Source organism: Lathyrus oleraceus, chromosome 3 (assembly GCF_024323335.1).
Source record: "Lathyrus oleraceus cultivar Zhongwan6 chromosome 3, CAAS_Psat_ZW6_1.0, whole genome shotgun sequence".
NCBI classification, from domain to species: domain Eukaryota; kingdom Viridiplantae; phylum Streptophyta; class Magnoliopsida; order Fabales; family Fabaceae; genus Lathyrus; species Lathyrus oleraceus.
In genome coordinates, this window is record NC_066581.1 from 64,105,924 (window position 1) to 64,121,750 (window position 15,827).

The following is a 15,827-nucleotide window of genomic DNA, read 5'->3' on the forward strand; positions in this document are numbered from 1 at the left end:
AGGGTGTTCATTGAGTTGTAAGTGTTGTGTCACTCTAAGCTTTTAAGCGTGAGTGTTGTGTATCTTGATTAAAGCCGTTAAGCACAATCAAGAGTTGTTTGAAGTATAACTTCACCATTAACTTTAATCTAATTAAAGGTTGTAATCACTGAGGTGATTGAGGGGGAGTGAGTAGGAACTCTGGTCTTAGTTTAAGATTGAAATTGCATTGGGTAGGTATTAAGTGATAGGATTAAACAGGTGGTTTAAGGCCTGAATTAATACTGCTAATAATGGATTTCCTCCTTGGCTTGGTAGCCCCCATACGTAGGTGTGTGTGACACTGAACTGGGTAAACATTTCCTTGCGTTATTTACTGCACTTACATTTACCTGCTGTTTACATTCCTGTCTGCACAGAATCGGATATCATAATATCTTGTGTGACATCGAAAGTCTGTTAACTAGAATTTCACATGGCCCTTCTCCATGTGGGGAATTGATATGATTGGGATGATTGAGCCCAAAGCTTCGAATGGACATCGTTTCATTTTAGTGGCAATTGACTACTTCACAAAATGGGTTGAAGCGGCATCGTATGCAAATATGACCAAACAATTTGTTGTAAGGTTCATCAAGAATCAGATTATATGCCATTATGGTGCGCCAAGTAAGATCATTACTGATAATGGATCGAACTTGAATAACAATTTGGTGGAAGCTCTTTGCAAAGACTTCAAGATTGCACATCATAATTCTTCTCCCTATAGACCCAAGATGAATGGGGCGGTTGAAGCTGCGAATAAGAACATTAAGAAGATTATCCAGAAGATGGTTGTCACGTATAAGGATTGGCATGAGATGCTCCCATTTGCTTTGCATGGTATCGTATGTCTGTCCGCACTTCAACAGGGGTAACCCCTTTCTCTCTTGTTTATGGCATGGAAGTAGTGCTCCCCGTAGAGGTCGATTTTCCTTCGTTGCGTGTGCTCATGGAAGCCAAGTTGACTGAAGCTGAATGGTGTCAGACTAGGTTTGACCAGTTGAATTTGATTGAAGAGAAGAGATTGACAGCCATGTGTCATGGTCAGTTATATCAGCAGAGAATGAAGAAAGCCTTTGATAAGAAGGTCAAACCTCGTGTGTTCAAAGAAGGTGACCTTGTGCTCAAGAAGATTTTATCGTTCAAGCCAGATTCCAGAGGAAAATGGACTCCCAATTATGAAGGCCCGTGTGTTGTCAAGAGAGCCTTTTCATGCGGTGCATTGATTCTTACAACTATGGATGGTGAAGAGTTCACTCGTCCTGTGAACGCAGATGCAGTCAAGAAATACTTCTCCTAAAAAAGAAAAGAACAGCTCGCTAAGTTGAAAACCCAAAAGGGCGGCTTGGGCAAAAATGAGCGTCTCGATGGATTGAAAACCCGAAAGGGCGATCCAGGCAAAAATTAGAGACATAAAACAGAAAGAATTTCCCGATAAGTTGAGTACCCCACCTTGGGGAAACTTATGCAAAAATTAGGGATTATGGCAAGTAACTGCATTCTGCTGATCTTCAGTGATTTTTGAAGACTTGTTTGAGCACAAGGGTTGACGTTGGTTCATATTCAGCAGCGGTCAAAAGCATAGTGGATGCCAAGATTTGTTAGAAGGATTAAGGATCATTTGTATTCAATGTAACCCTTTTCCGTGTAAATTACCATTTTCAATTTTGTAAAATCTATGGAGTCTTGTCATTTACAGACTACCATTCCATTAAATAAAGTTGAGCTTTTATCCAATTGTTTCTACTCTTATTTACTTCAGCCAATAGTTTTAAATTTTTATTATGATCATTTTGAAATTAAATTTTTAAATAAAAATCAAGTTTTCTTAAATATATAAAAGCAAGAACTTTTCCAAAGCAAGTAACAGTAATATCAACATCATTTCAGTGAAAAGCAAGTCCTTAAGTGCGAAGCATCTGAGGTTCCCTAAGCAGTAACTCTTCAGGTATCTCTAGTCATCAGTGTTGACTCATTTCCTCAGTAGGGTGTTGTTGTCCCTAGCTAGCAGATCCAGTTCCCCGGTGGAGTGTTTGATCCCCCAATGGAGCTTCTTTCTTTATCCCCAGCTGAGTTGGTTGATTCATATGCTCTATGGATTATTATTTTCCAGTGAAGTCGCGAAGATGTTTGTACATGCTAGTGGAGTTTCTTTCTCCATCCCCAAACAGAGTTTCAACCCTCCCAATGGAGTTCGTATTTCCTCAGCAGGTAGATCGTCATCAGAGGATGTGTTGGTCTTCCCCAGTAGATCGCTTTGGTGTCCCTACCAATCATTGCATCTTTGCTCCCAGTCAGAGTTTCCTCCCGGTTTCTGAGCAGCTTTTTGATTCTTCCCCAGTAGGGTTGTCTCCCATTTTTAGGGTGTTAACCTAAAATTCCCTACGGTTTGGATGTTTTCTTCCTCAGCAGATCTTTATCCCCACTCAGATTTGAGCCGGGGGGTGTTGATCTCTCTGTTCTCCAGCAGTTTGTCTCCATGATTTTATGGATTGACCGAGGATTGTATCGGTGGTTCAATTTCTTTGCGACACCCTTGTATCCTTCGTGATCGTTTTGTTAGCATAATCACCATATATACATATACATATACGTTCATATAAATTCATGATCTGCATATCCTGCATCTTCATATTTGATTTGTTTAAGATTTTCATTCTCTGTTATGGTGGTACTTTATCCCCATACCAAATCTGGTGTCTGTCCTCCTTTAATTGTAGAGTGTCATCCCCTAAGCAGAAAAGACTTTAACCTTTCCCTGTTTCCCCACTGAGCTTGTTTCCTCGTGAATGATTGTTATTTCAGTTTCCTCTCCAACAAATTTTCTGGATAGAATTACTCCCCTTGAGTTATGTCCTCATTGGGTTGAGTCTTGATTGACCATTTTCTTTCTAGCTCTTACCTAGATAGATATTTTGGTCCCCTAAGAGTATATTACCTAGTAACTGGTAATATTCTTCTTAGTTTGTGGTTTGTTACTTCTTTCCCAATACCCGACAAAAGTACCCTTTTTTCTCCTCAACAGTATCCCTAGTGGATTTTTTCTTCGAAAAGTATATCCTTGATATGTTCATCCTAACCGGTGGCGGGTATCTTTTCTTACCCCGTGGAGTCTATCCTTGATATGTTCACTTTAACCAGTGACGTATATTCTCACTTTTGGTATTCTACCCAATAAAAAGGTAGTTGTAATTCCTATTTTGGTTCCTCAGAAAGTTAATCCTTGATATGTTCATCTTAACCGATGATGGATTTTCTTCTCCTTGTTGGTCTTCTACCCAGTAACCGATAGTTGTAAATCCTACTTTTCTTGTGCAGAGTCTATCCTTGATATGTTCACTTTAACCAGGTGACGGATTTTCTCTTCTGTGGTATTCTATCCAGTAACTAATAGATGTAATCCCTATTTTTATTCCCCTTTTCAGAGTCTATCCTTGATATGTTCACTTTAATCAATGACGGATTTTCTCTTTGATTGGTCTTCTACCCAGTAACCGATAGTTGTAAATCCTACTTTGCCCCCTCGCAGAGTTAAGCCTTGATATGTTCATCCTAACCGGTGACAGATTTTTTCTCTTTGACGGTTTTCTATCCAGTTTTCGACAGATGTAATTCCCCCTTTTGTTGTTCAGTTGGTATATGCTTGATATGTTCATCCCAACCAATGACGGGTATCCTCCTTAACATCCCCAGGAAAGTCTATCCTTGATATGTTCATCGTAACCGATGACGTATTTTCTTCCCTGTTGAGTTTATCTTTGATATGTTCATCCTAACTGATGACGGATACTCTCACCCCTTGGTCTTCTGCCCAGTAACTGGTAGTCGTAAATCCTATTTTCTGCAGTTTTCCCCAACAAGGTTATTCTTACCCAGTAACCGGTAATGAATATTCCCTCCTGGCTTTTCCTCAGCGAGTCATCCTTGATATGATCATCCTAACCGATGACGGATGTTCTCTCTGTCAGATTTTTATTATCTCCTTACCTAGTAACAGGTAGTAGATAATAGATTTCTGTTCCTCCTGTGATGAAGTTTATTAATTCCCCAGTCGAGTTGAGTGCGCATTTCCTTAGTGAAATCGCTTTTCCCTGCATGAGTCAAATATTTCAGTCTTATCCTGACTTATTTGTATCCCCCTGCAGATGTTGTTTTTCCTCGGCTGAGTCTTTCCATTTTGTATGGAATTCCTCGAGTCCCCTAGTAGTTTTAAGTCGTAGCCTGGCCTATGCATAAGTCCTTTTTATCCCCTCAGAGTCTCTGTCTCCCCAATGAGTTTTCCTTATGGAATGCATTATGCTCCGGTGGACTTTCGGTCTCTCTGATTTCTTTTTCCTTTGTGGCAATATTTCCCCACAGACCATTAACTTTTTCATTCATATCATATGCATCATGAGGTCTCTTAGGGACCAAAATTTGTTTCTCTATGTTGTTATTTAAGCCCATTCTATTGAGTCGACATGAAGATTTTAACCTTCACCTCCTCAGTTAGAATGTCCTTAAATAGGGGCAGTTGTAATACCCCAATTTTGACCCTAAGATCCCTCATGCAATTCCATCATAAGCATAAGCATTGGATCATACCTTGGCATCCTCCTTACCCCTTTTTCATTGGGTTTATTTTGGGAGAGATCACCAAGAATTTTGTGATTATATCATACTTGTATTTTATCATTTCACTAACCAAAATACCAAAAATATGTCTTTGTATCTATCTAACTCTTTTGTAGGTAGGGCATGATCTCATTGATTCATCAAGATCACATCTAGGGTTTGAGACCCTCATGAACAAAGAGCACAATCAAGAATCAATTCAATAATGGTTATGAGCATCATATATGAGTCCCAATGACCTCTACATGTTATATTGATCAAGTTTTCTTCAAGAGTTTGAGGGTGATTTGCCTTGGAAACCCTAGTTTGACTAGGTATCTTAAGTAACTTCTCCAACAAGCCATCTCACCAATTGATCAAATTCCTCAAGGGACACTTCAAATTTCATCATCTTATACATATATGATCTACCATGATCCAAGAAAGTCAAGATAATTGGAAGTTAGCAAGTTGGTTGATGGTGGTTGGCCAGATGAATTCATCTAATCAAAGCTGGGTCTCCCTAGACCCTATATCCTACAATTTTCACAATATGAAAATGATCCCAAGATAAAACTTACTCTAAATGACATTCCAAACAAATTTCATGTTGATACCTAGAGCTATTTTTTCTTGGAAAATCATTTTCTATGTTGAAACATTATAGGTCATTTTGTCTAAACCCTAATTTGAAAGTCAACTTCCCAAGGCCATAACTTGCTCAATTTTTATGAGATGAAAGATTTCCAAGTTTCACAATAAAATTCAATTTGTCTAATTCAAATTTGATGTTTGGAGTGGGAGCTAATTCAACTTCTTTGAACATGTGATATGAGGCTACATTATAGGTCACTTTTGACCTATACCATTGATCAAGTGATTTTTCCACACTTCAAAAATGCATAACTCTATCATTTCAAATCCAAATGACATGAAATTGGTGACCATTTTGAAGGTCTTTGAGAGATCTACAACTTTGATGAAAACACTTTCTCATTTGAAGCTCCTATAAAACATTAAGCAAGGTGGAATATTGAGACATATGGCTTGACACTTAGAAAAATTTTGATATGTCAAATTTTTCCAAACTTCCACCTCAAATATATCCAAGTTCCAAGCACCAAATTAAAAAGTGTTGAACATCAAACTTGTTCCTCTTGATCTCACCTTTCCAAAGAGCTAAAATTCATGCATTTTGGATGAGAAATGCATAGGCTGCACATGGCTTAAACAGGCTGATATCATTTGGCATGGATCAATCTTCAAGTGACAATGCACATGTACCTTGCAATCTAATTCATCTCCAAAGCATCTGATCATTCATTTGGAATTTCAAACCATCATTCCATGGGCCTATGCGTGCCCATGCAGCATGGCATCATCATTTTACCAAATTTGGAAAGTGGAAAGAGTGTGCAAACATCATTTGATTTCTCTATAAATTGAGGCCCTTATGCTCAGAATTTACACACACCTTGCGCCAGCTTTGAATCCCCATTGAAAACCCTACACTTTGAGAGGATAACCCTGATAAATTCATTTAAATTTGAGCTTAAATCTCCACTCTTTTGGAATTCAATTCTCAAGGAGTCCATTGATTCTAAGCCTTTCCATTCCTCTCCTGCAAGCAATTGAAGTGAAGCCAAGCACGATTCAGATCAAGATCTAGCAAGCTCAAACCTCCATTGAAGGTAATATGCAGAAATTTTAAACTCTTCGATTCTCCTTGATTTTTGCTCAATTCCATTGATTCTTGAGTTGTCTGAAGTCCTACCAATGTAGGCAAGAAGATTGAGTTGCTTTGAGGCCAAATCGAAGCAACTCAGAGCATGAACCTCATTTTTCAATTTCACATATCTCTCAATATAGTTGGAATTGGATGAATTGGAGGTGATATTCGTGCTGAATGATGTTTTCTTTTTAAAATCATGTCCCTGTTTGGAATTTTGTGAAGGAGAATAACAATCCAAAACGCAGCGGAAATTAAAATTTTCTCCTTTAGAGATCCTTACGAATGGTCATGATCAGTGATAGAATATTTACCTCTTGTGACAATTGAAAACTTTCGTGCAGATCTCTTGTAACGATCAAAACCTTTGATGCAGATCCACGGAGCAATCACGAACGTTGAACGATGACAACGTCTCTACTCAGTCCACACGAACGGATTCCTTCAATCTCAGTGCTAGCTGGTACGAATGAAGGCTTTGAGTGAGAGAGAGAGAGAGGGAGAGAGAGAGAGAGAAAATGAAAATAATGCAACCGCCATTAATGCTTCTGCACAAGGGTTCTATTTATAGAACCACTTGTGTGGGCTTCAAGCTAAAAAGCCCACTTAAGTGTATTTTGGCCCATATCTTATAATATGCCCAAAATCACTTAAGCTCATGGTACCTTACCATATTTCGTATTCTACTTAAGTACACCGTACCTTTACGATGTTCTACAATTCACTTAAGGGCACCGTACCTTACGGTGTTCCTTAGTTACTCTATCTCTCATCAATCTGTCCTTTGTGTGTGACCCTGTAGGTTTTCGCGGCATTGGCAATTATATTAAATCATGTATTTAACATAATAAACAGTGAGTGGTATCTAGCAACACATCACTGCTACCCAAGACACGAAAATATGATCTAACAATTCCTTCTGTGATAATACTTATGTGTATAATTACCCTTTTGCCCTTATGTCTATATTGAACACAAGGCATAGACCGTGTCATCCTTGTCCAGTTCAATATTGGGCCCATAGACATTTATCCTGTTATGCAGGATGGGCAAATTCCATCTAGGTCACTCATGTCCCTCAGCATGCTTCGTGGAGTACCCATCAACTGTCTTTATGGTTATCCAGTTACGGACAACATTTGATCAGCAACAAAACACTCGACTCTACATCTAGGGTCCATAGTAGTTTCAGGTCGAAGAGTGGTATACACCATTATCACCATGAGAATACCTTATGACACTTTGCATAACTTTCTATGTAGTATTCTCATAGCGGGTCAATCCGGTATAAATATTACTTTTAATATTCATACCTATGTTTAAGACTTGATAACTCCTTATCCATGATCCATGAGATGTGATCATCAGTATATATACATAATAGTCTTAATGCTTTAATGTCATCCCACTTCACAATAAAGCTCGACTACGGATACTTTAAGAATAGTGTCCTTATGTTTAATGTGATCTCACGATCAAGTCATACTTGATACATTAAACAGACTAGCTATTTTAGAGACTTTATTAAACAAACGTAATAAAGAAAAAGCATTTTATTATTAATAAATAATTCGATACAAGTACCAAAAGTATTGGCCTCTAGGGCTTACACCAACATTTTGGTGATGGTTCATGTTGACCAGTCCGGTGAAGCTCACCGGAGAAGGCAACCGAAGCTCTGGTTCCGGTGATGATGTGTCTTGGGTCTGAGCCAAAGGATCCAACCTCAACATTTTAATCATAGTCGTTCCTTGTGATTAGTCATGTTACAGCGTTGTTGACTAGGACATTGGTGGAACACGCGTTATGGATCATCAGATCTGCCACCTCAATTAATGAGGGAGATCTGATGGTCCACGTATTTTTGGATTTTCTGAATTTCCCTTTTATTCCATTTTCTTCCCTTTTATTCCATTTTCATCTTGATTTTATTTGATCCTTGCATCATTTCTCGATTAAATTATTCATTGATTCTTTGTGTGCATAATTTCACTTGTCTGATTCATCTGATATTTTTTATACTTGTTTCTTTCATCCATGCTTCTATTGTTTGATTGTTTAACATGTTTATACTTTTCATGCATTGTCTAATGATCATTCATTTCATTCTTTAATTATTTGATTTGATCATATACTTGTTTATATATCTTATTGATTGATAACTGTGGCCTACTTGTATGGTGTATGAGGCATATATATTTTATTGTTTGATTACCATGAACATCCCCATTCATAACAAATGTACCCCTCTCCCATGAAGTGTATAATGTTTATTCTTTCATTCTTTATTCATCTGTTAATACAAGAAATAAAAGAACATCCGATAACTATTTCAAAACAAGATCAAAACCTCGATCCAACGTCGAGTACTCATTTTTCAAACTTAACAGAACCAGCATGTATTCATCCATTCTTTTGTAAGTCGATTGCTTCATGCATCGCAATTTCTCTTGTAAGTGGATTGCTTCTGGCATCGCCATCTACCACCTGTAAGTCGATTGCTTCGTGCATCGCCATCTACCCTTATCCCTGGTTCCTCTCCTTGCTCCATTCGTCGATTCTTGTTCCATTTAGGTATCACCCATAAGTAGAGTTCCCTCATTCTTTTGTATGATAACATAGGTAGAATTCCCATTTCTTGGTATGATAACATATGTAGAATTCCCTTATTCTTTTGTATGATAACATAGGTAGAATTCCCTCATTTCTTTTGTATGATAACATAGGTAGAATTCCCATTTCTTGGTATGATAACATAGGTAGAATTCCCTTATTCTTTTGTATGATAACATAGGTAGAATTCCCTCATTTCTTTTGTATGATAACATAGGTAGAATTCCCTTATTCTTTGCATGCTAACATTAGGTAGATGTTCCCATTTATAAATCCTAACACCTAGGTTCACATTGCATGACAACTCTAGGGCAGAGCTTCCCCACTTTTAGACCTTTCTGAGCGTCTCCGATCCTGTGGCATGTGGTCCATTCTATTGCAAAGAGGTAACTGCGTAAGACTCGATTCAGCGAGCTGCGACACCTGCTGCTAGGACGTGAATACATTGCCCACTCTCCTTTGACACAACGGGTGTCCTCCTTTGTAAGTCCATGTTCAGATGGCAATCCCTATGTAGCCGAACTACGACAACTCTGATTCTCATGTTCAGATGAGATACGTAGGCACAAGATGCGATGTCTTGTCGAGTTTGACTAACAACTAACAACTAATCCTTGTTTGCTTTTTCCCATGTTGAGATTCTTTTCTCTCGCCCTCGTTGCGATCGAGACCTTCCATTTCTCTTGCCCTAGTTGCAATCGAGACTCTTGTTCCCGTAGTTAGCCGAACTACGGTTTGCTCTGATTCTCATTCCAGATGAGATACGTAGGCATAAGACACGATGTCTTAGCGAGCACACCTCTCTTTCACCCATAGGTAGCCGAGCTACGAAGACTCTGATTCTCATGTTCAGATGAGATACGTATGCAGTGGATGCGACATCCGTGCGAGTCATTTTCTTTTGACCTCTTTTTTAGTAAATAGTACATTAGATAAACACACACCCTTTAGACAAGAACAACAAGAGTGGATCCCGTAGAGTACTACGGATGCGTAGGGGTGCTAATACCTTCCCTTCGCATAATCAACTCTCGAACCCAAGATTTGGTTGCGAGACCTTGTCTTTTCCTTTCCTTTCTCCAGGTTTACTTCGAGCGTTCCCTTTCCCTCCTTTGGGATAAATAACGCACGGTGGCGACTCTTCTGTCATTTTCTTTTTCGCCGGTTGTTTTTTCGCAGGTTGCGACAGTGGGTGAGGTGGAAGGTTTGTGAGTTATACGCTCGTAGAAAAATAGTGAAGAATTGAGTAGATGATGATCAGAATAAAGGAGAGTGAGTATTGGCGAGGAGAAAAGGGAGAAAGAGCGCCTGCTTTTATAGGCGAGCTCTCTGGAATTCATGACGGTCGTCACAGGGGTGTGACGGTCGTCACGAGAAACGGATGCGTAACGGTCGTCTGCAACGGTCACTTGCTCGTAACAGTCACTTTCATGTGTGTGACGTTCGTTCCATATTCGTGACGGTCGTCACGTCTGCGAGACGAACGTCACCCTATACTGACGGTCGTCACACGCTAATTTCAAAAAAATTCTCAACACAGCAGAATAGCAGCATAAATAATAGCTAAGCAATATGAATTTAACAGCATAAATGCATAAATAAATAAATAAAAGAAATAAGTTTAATTAAATAAATAGTAATTGAATTAATAAATTGAAATTGGATATATCATAGAAAAAAAATGTAGCGATAACATAGCAAATGAAAACAATAGAACAAAAGTAATGCAATAAATAGAAGTGCTCCTCCCCACACAAAACAAAGCAGTGTCCTCATTGCTTAGTGCGAGTAGGAGAAATCAGTGGCCAGAAATTTCAGCCACGTTTTTGTCCCAATGCAGCAATAGCTTCGTTCAGATAATGAAACTGCTCAACGGCTATATCCATCAGGCCTAGGACATCAAAGCGTATGCACGTTATCTCTTCTTTCACAATGGTGATGTCAACTTGGAAAGTATTCAGACGGGTGATGAGCATGGCATGATTATCAGCACAAGATGGAGGAACCGATTCAGCAATGTTATAATAGTTATGAGGTGTTTCAGGGTCGGATTCTTCATTAAGGGTAGGGTCATTAACACACTCATATTTGGGCAGTGTAGCGGGAGGTGAAGGTGGATCAATAGGGTGTTTCTCTAAATCGTAGAGCCAGTTGTCTTGGTTGTGAACACTCGTTTTCTCATGGTTAGGCAAGGTGAATAGTCGAACCACTTCATTACTGATTAGATAATCAAAGGTATCCGTCCCAATGTTACCTATGATTCTGCGGTTAAAGCAAAAGTCGATGTCCATTGGGCGGGTGTTTCCAAAAGGTATAAGTTTATAAAGTGGGCGTACAAGTCCTATAGCGTCTGCTATCATGGTAACTAGGCCTCCTATGATTAGTGGGGTACGGTTATTCTTAGCAAGGTGGACAAATCTTTCCATCATGAATGATACTATATTGACGTGTCGACCTTGATCGACACACAGCAGGATGAAGAGTTCATCTCGGGACACTAATGTGTTATTCTCTTCCTTACCAAATAAGGTGTGAGCTAGTATTTTATGAAAATAGCGGATAACGGGGTTATGGATCTTTTATGAGTGCATCTCATTCGGGTTTGGGTTGGATTCTCCGGATATGCAACCCCATAAGTCATCGAGACTAATGTCATCGATAAGGTCCTCCTGGCGGGTAGTAAAGACGAAAGGGCTGCTAGGGAATCCTAAGAGGTCAGCAAGGTCTCGACGGGTGTAGGTGAAGTCCATGCTAAATAACCTAAAGGATATTAACCCTTTGTTAAGTCCGTAACCATGTTCAGGGATGTATACAAGGGAACTCAGGAATTCTAAGGTTAGCTCACGGTACGTGACAAACCGTCTCTTAATGGCTGCGTTCTCAAATCCCAGCTGGTTAAACATATATAGGATGCTATCTCAGATGCCTAATTTATCCATGGTCGGTCCATCATAATATATGGTTAATGCCATATTCTTCCTGGCTAGATAATCATACCTCCTGCGTTGAACTCGGCCTCTGAAAACTGTCTCTGGTTATTGCATGATGAATGTAATTAACTAACTAATTAGTAATTTTCCTGTTAGTCAGTATCCAATATATCTAAGTTAGTTACTAGAAACAACAAGAGTGACTCCAAAGAATCAAGAAGGGGGAGCAAACAAAAATAACGAAGAAAAGATTAAAGAAAAGAGAAACTAGATAGTAAGAAAAATAACGAAAAGAAGTAAGGTGGGTTGTCTCCCACTAAGCACTTTGTTTAATGTCGGAAGTTCGACAGTAGGGTCGTGTTGTACTAGGTTTGGGGTTGAGCGGGCAGCTCTATGAGTCTAAGACTGTTCGAATAGTCTTTGTTTTCTATATTATGATAATGCTTTAGGTGCTGCCCGTTTACTATGAAAGGGTCACTATTTCTACCTTTTATTTCTATCGCACCACTAGTGAGAACCTTGGTGATCTCGAAAGGACCAGACCACCGAGATTTGAGTTTTCCTGGAAAGAGTTTAAGTCTTGAGTTAAATAGCAGCACTACGTCGCCGACTTTAAACTCCTTCCTAGAGATGCGTTTGTCATGCCATCTTTTGGTTCGTTCTTTGTAGATCCTGGCGTTCTCGTAAGCGTCCAATCTGAGCTCTTCTACTTCGTGGATGTCCAGAATCCGTTTCTCGCCTGCGGAAGTGTAGTTGATGTTAAGGGTTTTAATTGCCCAATATGCTTTGTGTTCCAGTTCTACAGGTAGGTGGCAAGATTTACCATAAACTAGTTTGAAGGGTGTGGTTCCTATCGGGGTTTTGTAAGCCGTCTGGTAGGCCCACAAAGCTTCGTTTAGTTTAGATGACCAGTCTTTTCTGGATATTCCTACGTTTTTCTCAAGAATTTGTTTTATTTCTCGATTCGAGACTTCGACTTGTCCGCTAGTTTGTGGATGATACGGTGTTGCTACGCGGTGTCGTACTCCGTACTTCAGAAGGAGTTTTCCAAATATATTTGATATGAAGTGGGAGCCACTGTCACTAACTACTAGTCTTGGCACACCAAATCTGGGAAAGATAATATTTTTGAATAGCTTGATTACTACTCGTGTGTCATTTGTGGGAGAGGCTACAACCTCGATCCATTTTGAGACATAGTCGACAGTAACGAGTATGTATTTATTACCAAAAGAAGCTGGGAATGCTCCTATGAAATCAATCCCCCATACGTCAAAGACTTCGAATTCTAAGATTCCTGTTTGTGGCATTTCATCGCGTCTTGAGATGTTGCCAGTGCGTTGGCACCGGTCGCATTTTATAACCGCGTTATGGACGTCTTTCCATAGAGTAGGCCAAAATAGGCCGGATTGCAGGATCTTAGTGCAGGTCTTTGAGGTACTTGCATGCCCTCCATAGGGGGCAGAATGGCAATTAGAGATTATATCATCGATTTCATCTTCCGGAACACATCGACGGAAAATACCGTCGGTCCCTCTTTTGAAAAGAAGGGGTTTATCCCAGTAATACTGTTTTAGGTTATGAAACAACTTTTTCTTTTGTTGATAAGATAGGTCCGGCGGAAGTACTCCGACGGCTAGGTAGTTGACGAAGTCAGCATACCATGGCAGAGTTGCATTCGCGTGTACTTCTTCCACGGATTCTTCTATTTCTGTATCGCTTAATGTTAGTTCAGACATATCACTTTCCATTTGGGCTATGAGTCTTTTGTAAGGGAAATCGTCATTAATTGGGGTTTGTTGAGGCTTGTTCCCTTCGATACGAGATAAGTGGTCTGCTACTACGTTCTCAATACCTTTCTTATCTTTTATTTCTAAATCAAATTCTTGTAAGAGCAGGATCCATCTTAAAATTCTTGGTTTGGCATCCTTCTTACTTAACAAATATCTAATAGCAGCGTGGTCGGTATAGATGATAATTTTTGCCCCCACCAGGTAGGAACGGAATTTGTCCAATGCGAACACGACAGCTAGAAGTTCTTTTTCAGTGGTGGCGTAGTTCATTTGGGCAGGATCAAGCGTTCTACTGGCATAGTAAATAGCATGAAGCTTCTTATCCTTCCTTTGTCCTAGTACTGCGCCCACTGCGTAATCACTCGCATCGCACATGATTTCAAATGGTAGTCTCCAATCAGGTGGTTGCATTATGGGTGCGGTGATTAAAGATGTTTTCAGTTGATTGAACGCTGTTAAGAATTTTTCATCAAATATGAAGTCAGCGTCCTTCATTAATAATCATGTAAGTGGTTTGATTATTTTTGAGAAATCTTTAATAAAACGTCGGTAGAAATCAGCGTGTCCTAGAAAACTTCTTATCTCTCGAACGGTTTTCGGAGGTTGAAGGTTCTCTATAATTTCGATTTTAGCTTTGTCCACTTCAATTCCTCTGTCAGATACCACGTGACCTAATACAATTCCTTGTTGAACCATAAAATGGCATTTCTCCCAGTTTAGAACGAGGTTTACTTCCACGCATCTTTCGAGTACCATTTCGAGGTTAGATAGACATCCTTCAAAACTCTGACCGCAAACGAAAAAATCGTCCATGAAGACTTCCATGATGTCATCTATAAAATCTGCAAAGATTTCCATCATGCATCTTTGAAATGTTGCGGGAGCGTTACATAGGCCAAATGGCATTCGTCGGTAGGCGAATGTACCATAAGGGCATGTGAAGGTAGTCTTTTCTTGGTCGTCAGGATGGATTGGGATTTGAAAGAATCCTAAATAACCGTCTAGATAGCAGAAGTGAGAATGCTTAGCCAGTCGTTCAAGCATTTGATTTATGAAAGGTAGAGGGAAATGATCTTTACGAGTGGCTTTATTCAGTTTTCTATAGTCAATACACATTCTACTTCCGGTCACAACTCTTTGTGCTATGGATTCGCCTTTCTCGTTCTTAACAACTGTAACACCTCCTTTCTTGGGTACTACATGAACGGGGCTAACCCATTGACTATCTGAGATTGGGTATATGATTCCTGCGTCTAGAAGTTTCTTTACTTCATCCTTGACTACGGTACTTAGAATTGGGTTGATCCTTCTCCGGTGCTCTCTAGAGGTTTTACAGTCTTCCTCCAGCATAATACGATGCATACAGATCGAAGGACTTATTCCTTTTAGATCGGCGATGTTATATCCTAACGTTGTTGGATACTTTCGTAGGACATCTAATAATTTCTCGGTTTCTATCTGTCCTAAGTCAACGTTGACTATTACTGGTCTTTTCAGTTCAGTGTCTAGGAATTCGTATCTTAGGTTCTTTGGTAGTGTTTTTAATTCCAAGTCAGGTTTCTTTGGGCATGGCATGTGGTCGGGTGTAAGTGCTAAGCATTCGCTTAGACTTTCGTTTTGGTATGATTTATGCCAATTGTTGTCTTCAAGGATTGGAGGGATTTGGATTTTCATTATTTCAGAATACATGGTTTCTTCCATCTCCATCTCTCTCACGCACTCGTCTATGACATCAAGCAGATAGCAGGTGTCGTCTATAGCTGGCGCTTGTAAGAATTGGGTTAAGATGAATTCAACCTTTTCCTCTCCAACTTCAAATGTCAGCTTACCTCTCTTTACGTCTATGATGGCTCCGGCGGTAGCCAAGAATGACCTTCCTAGAATGATAGGTGTACTGACATCTTTTTTAATGTCCATGATTATGAAATCAGTAGGAATGTAAAATTGTCCTACACGAACTGGGACATTCTCAAGTATACCGACAGGATATTTAATCGAGCGATCAGCTAATTGAACGGACATCTTTGTCGGTCTTAAATCTCCCATACTGAACCTTCTACAAATGGTTAGGGGCATTACGCTAATGTTGGCTCCTAGATCGCATAGAGTTTTGTCTATGACGAACTTTCCAATGACACAGGGTATGGA